We start from the raw sequence: 6,097 nt of genomic DNA, 5'->3' as shown, positions 1-6,097 counted from the left end.
GGGGGGGGGGGGAAAATTACACAGGGTAAACACGGTAAAGATCCTAGGGTTTGGAACAAAGAAGAGTATCAATGATTGGAACTTGATTTTTTCTCCATCTTTGTCGACAATTTGTCGGAGGATATATCAAAAAGAGAACTTTTTAATACGTTCAAATGGACAGGTAGAATCATCAACATATATTTGTCGCGAAAGAATAAAAATGGCCAGATATATCTGTTTGCTTTTGTACGGTACACTACAAAGGGAGGAGCTTTGAAGGCTGTTGCAGATAAGAACGGTGTGATGTTGAGGGGTAAAAGATTGTTCGTCGGAGAAGTCAAATATAGAAGACAAGCTGTGATGCAAACTACAAAGGGTAAAGGAGTGACGGTGATCACCAGACAAAGAGTGTGGGAGCAGCTGAAGAGAAAGTGGTGAGGCAGCCGATAGCAAGTGAGAATGTCGTCTAGCTACAAAGAAGCATTGTCGGAAGTACAAAATCAGCAATTGATTTTTGTTCACTGCAGCAAAAGATCCATAGGGACTGGCCATGTGTAACACAGGTAAGGAAGTTGGGGACGTATAAAGCAATGATAACGTTCGACTCGGTGTTTAGTGCTGAAGAAGCTTACACTTTTAGAATGAACGATTTATTAAAATTGTTTTATATGGTATGAAGATGGGATGAGACTGAGAAAAGCGAGTCTAGAAGAGTTTGGTTAGAGTGTTATGGAGTTCCATTACATGCATGGTCAAAGAATACTTTCCGCAGAATAGTAGAGCAATGGGGCGAAGTGGTGGAATGCGATAAACTAACGGAATCATGTAATTCATTCAGTGTGGGTAAAGTTCTAATTGATACATGTGTTTTCGATATGATTAACGAATGGATTCACGTTACAATAGGGGCTAGTGGATTTGATGTCCTTGTAAGGGAAGTGGGCGGAAAGGTGTATCGGGAGGAATGTTTTCGAAAGAGTAAGGAGGAGGCAGGAGACATGCACATGATAAATATAGAAGAGACACATCATGGAGGTTCTAGTTGCATATTGAATCACGGAGCTGGATGAAGGGTGGTAGATTGGGATCAAGCGGCGATGCTGATGACAGTAGACCATAGAAACGACGAACAAGATAAGGACATGATGGTAATTTCATGCCTTGATTTTAATGAATGAAATCACAAAAATTCAAATTCGTCTGACGAGAACGGCAATTATGCGGCATTAATGGACAAGGACGATTCTCAGGGATCATATGAAATAAATAAGGATATTGATTGCCAAATATATGATGGAACAAGGCATGATAGTGGGCTGCGAACTAATAGGCCCATCAAGGTTATCATGAAACATGATTGTTGGGTGAGGGACAGGGCCTGTTGGACTAGGCCTACCGTTGGTCTCCCAAACCGGGTTGGGTCTGACCCAGTTCCATCGTTGACCCGGCAGGATCTGATTCCCCTGAATCAGGTTCCTTTGAACGCACCTCCAAGATTTGGTAACAAAGATGATGGAACGCGGCACGAGGGGGAGCAGGATCCTGGACGCCCCGTGTTGAAGGTAAGGGGGACTTCTGTTGTGCCAACCCGGCAAGGAAGGAGGCAAGCAACCGTGTGTGTTGAGCCTGGACACTTGAACGGTGCAGGGAGCGAGTTACGAAACCAGGTTGAGGATGGCTATGGACAGCGACGCGAGACGGAGGAGGGTGCACCAGAGGCAGTGGCTGGAGGGCTTGATGAAGGGTTGACCTCTGCAGTGGAAGCCACCATTGACGAGAGTGAACGAAGGCATATGAGGAAGGAGATGGCCTTGAACACTGAACTTAAACATGCTCAACGGACCTCTCGTAACTTGGACGATTCGAGGAGGACGCGGCTTGCAGGAGCTACGGGCCAGGTAATATTGATGGCATAATCAGAAACTACAATCCACCAGAAGTGGACCGGCAACTTCGAGGCAAGTCTGGGTTGGGACTGGAGGAGGGAGAGACCTTGTTGGATGTATTGGCTCAGAATGGTAACGGACAAGGGAAATAAAGTGAGAATGGTGCAGAATCAGGTTCAGAGATGGGGGATCGATTGAATGATGGTAGGAAACTAGACCCTGAGAAACAGAGGCTGAGTTGGAAAGAGGAGATAGCTGAGAACAAAGAGGCTTGGAAACTAGCTATAGAGTCAGGTGCTCAGTGCAGTGATGAGGAGGATATTATGGCTATTTTGCAATAGCAGAATGAAGCTATTTCTATGAAACAACGACAAGCTAAGCAAAAATAAAAAATCCGAAGAAACTGGCCAAAAAACCGTAAACAGGTGTGTAATAATTTGGTTAAAAGATTTTTAGTTCTTGGAATATACGGGGGTTGGGAGGTGCTGCAAAAGTTAGTATGCTAAAGACTTTCAGAAATAAGTTTAGGTTGGATATGTTGGGCCTGATAGAAACAAAAAAGGAATTAATAACTAAATTTGATGTTGTGCGTATCTGGGTAAGTGACAGAACATTTTGGGAGTTTGTAAGTTCTATTGGGACTTCTGAAGGGTTATTGATAATATGGGATGAAACGGCTTTTAAACTGTATAATTGCTATAAAGGGGATAGATGGATGTGTATAGAAGGAGTGGTGGTAAAAGATAACTTTCATTGTGCTATTTGCTTAGTGTATGGACCGCATGAGAGAGCTGAGAAGATCTCCATATGGGAAGAATTGAGTTATATTGCAGGATTGTGTCAGGTGCCGTTCTATTTTTTGGGGGATTTTAATGAAGTTTTGCATTTGGAGGAAAGGAAAGGGGCGACTACAGTATCAGCTTCTGCGGCAGAATTTTGAACATGGATAAATGATATGAAGTTGATTGATTTGGCACTAAATGATCGAAAGTATACATGGTTTAGGGGACAGTCGTACAGTCGTATTGATAGGAGCCTAGTCTTCTTGGGGTGGCTTGATGTGTACTCGGAGACGCGTCTAAGGAGTGGCCTGAGAGATTTATCGGATCACTGCCCTTTGGTTATGGATGACAGCAGAAGATTTGAGGGTCCAAGACCTTTTCGTAGCTTGGACTCGTGGTTAACGCATGAAGAGTTCTTGAGAATGGTGAAGGAATAATGGAGGGAACTAGGTGACGTACAATTCTTACAGAAGATGAAAGCACTGTCAGAACCACTACATAGATGGCATAAGAAGCATTTTGGGGATATGGTTGAGCGAATTAAGAAGTTTGAGGAAGAAATCAGGAAGGTAGATGATATGGTTAGTAGCGGACGATATGACGGTACAATAGAGGCAAGGAGAAGGGAATTAGTGAGGTGCTGTGAAAAGTGGTATCTAAGGTAGGATGTGCATTGGAAGCAAATGTCAAGATCTTGGCATGCCAATGAGATAGATCGGAACACAATGTACTTCCATAATATAGCTTCGGTGAGAAGAAGGAATAACCGAATTGAGTCGTTGGTGATTAATAGGAGGCTAGTGAGGAATCAAGCAAGAATCAAGGTTGCGGTTCGGGACTTTTACAAATGCATGTACCACTAGGAAGCGTCCCCAAGGGTGAGTTTTAGGGATGGATTAGTTAATCGTTTAGAGAGGGAGGAAATGGAAACCTTAAAGGAGCTACCATCCGTAGAGGAAGTGAAGGAGGCAGTTTGGGATTGTGAATCTTCTAAGACTCCAGGGAGTGACGGATACAACATGAATTTTATAAAAAAAGTGCTATAATGAGATTGGTACGGGATTCACTGCAACTGTGATGGATTTCTTTGAGACAGCAAGATTATCAACAAACACTAATGTCACATGGGTAGCGTTGGATCTGAAATTCGTTGGGGTTAAGGAGATAAAAGATCTCAGACCTATCAGTATAGTTGGGTGTGTCTATAAGGTTATCTCTAAATTGTTGACATGAAGAATAAAGAGTGTTATACCAGGCTTAGTTGGGGAATCATAGAGTGCCTTTGTGAAGGGAAGAAAGATACATGATGGAGCTTTAATTGCATGTGAAACTGTGCAATGGTTGAAACTGAAGAAGAAGGCATAAGCAATTATTAAATTGGACTTCCAAAAGGCCTATGACAGAGTTAAATGGTGTTTTGTTGATACTATGCTGGAGAAGATGGGTTTCGGAAGAACATGGAGGGCGTGGATTAGGGAGTGTGTTACATCGGCATCAATCTCTATTCTGGTTAATGGGTCACCATCGAAACTATTCAAAATGGAGAGGGGACTACATCAAGGTGACCCATTATCGCCTTTTTTGTTTGTTCTGGTAGTGGATGTGCTTAACAGGATGATCGGAGAGGCAGTTAGAAATGGTCGGATATCTCCACTCTTAGTCGGTAGAGATAATATAGAGTTATCACACTTACAATTTACTGATGACACTATATTATTCTGTTCGTCGGAGGAGGAGACACTGGGAAACTATAAGAGGCTTCCGAGGTTCTTTGAAATTATGTCTGACTTGAGCATTAACTTTGAGAATTCTAACTTGATACCGGTGAACTGCAGCCAGGAGTGGGTTAACCGGATGTGCCAGCTACTAGGTTGTCAAGAGGCAGCTCTACCGGTGAGGTACCTTGGCATTAACCTAGGAGCAAATCCGCGGTTGGTAAAAATTTGGAAGCCGGTTATAGATAAGGTGGAAGAGAAACTCATCTTGTGAAAAGCAAAGATCCTTAGTAAGGCTAGTAAGCTGGTACTTATTAAGTCGGTAATTAACAACCTACCTATTTATTACCTGAGTTTGTACAAGATGCCTAATACGGTTACACGAAGAATTATCTCCTTGCAGAGGAGGTTCTTTTGGGGGAAGGATGATGGTCGACTTGGTATGGCCCTTGTGAAGTAGGAGCTGATCCAGACACCAAAGAAGCTAGGAGGATTGGGGGTGGATGATGCGGTGGTCCGTAATACGACTTTACTTTTTAAATGGTGGTGGCAGTTCTCTAAGGAGGACTGTCCTCTATGAAAGAAGATTGTATGCTCCTGCAATAGCTTGAACCCAAATCACTTGTTTTCAACTCAGACATTACCAAAGAGGGAGAGTCCGTGGAGAGACATATGGCAAGTGCAAATAAGGGAGCAACATGTTAGGCAAAAGATGATTGATGGCCTTGCTATGAAAGTAGGAGATGGAAGATCCACTATATTTTGGGAGGATACTTGTTTGGGAGGATACATGGCTGCAAGTGGGAAAGCTGAAAGACTCCTTTCCGAGACTCTTCTTGATTTCAAACTAAAAAGGATCAGTAATTGGGGATTGTGGGTTTTGGGATGGGATAGAGTGGGTTTGGCACTTTCAATGGAGAAGAGAATTACGACAATGGGAGACAGATACATTGAACCAACTGTTTCATGTCTTGCAATCTGTTAGTTTGATAGCAGATGTGCAAGATAGAGTGGTGTGAAAATTTGACAAGGAAGGCGTTTATTCTACTAATTCATTTGTGCAGGTTTTGTAGGAAAAGACTTTGGATGAGGAGCTTCTGAGGTACAGGTTCACAAAAGAGATCTGGAAAGGCCTAGTTCTGCCTCGTGTGGAGTTATTCGCTTGGTTTGTATTGGTAGGCCGGGTCAATATAAAGGACCGGCTAAGTAGACTGGGAATCCTACAACAGAATAATGATTTGTGCGTGTTGTGTAGAAAAGATGTTAAAAATATACAACATTTATTTATTACTTGTGAGTACTCTTGGCAGGTGTGGTGTGCTTGGATCTCGGCGTTTGGACAGACGTGGATTGTCCATGGTACTTTGAAAGAACTTTTTGAGAGTTGGAGATCCGTGCTGATGAGAAAAGAGAGGCGCAAGTATTGGCTAGTTGGGTTCTTCTCAGTTATATGGATTGTTTGGTTACGCCGAAATGATGTCATATTTCACAACAAGACAACAGGAATTGGCAACTGTGTGGAGCAATCATTTTCATGTGCTACAAAGTGGTGTTGTAAATAACTCATGTTGTTGATGGTTATGTTGGAGATGACATAGGAGTCTTGTCTTTGTCTTACAATGCTCCATTTAAGTGTTATTGAGCTCTTACTTTAAAAAAAAAGGAAGGAGAGGAGACGAAGAACAGTGAAATTCTAGAGAGTATAATGTGGACACTTTTTTTTATGTGTTTT

The sequence above is a fragment of the Arachis ipaensis genome, chromosome B07 (genome assembly GCF_000816755.2).
Source record: "Arachis ipaensis cultivar K30076 chromosome B07, Araip1.1, whole genome shotgun sequence".
In the NCBI taxonomy this organism is placed as follows: Eukaryota; Viridiplantae; Streptophyta; class Magnoliopsida; order Fabales; family Fabaceae; genus Arachis; species Arachis ipaensis.
The sequence above is the reverse complement of the archived record's forward strand: the minus strand, read 5'-3'. Positions refer to the sequence as shown.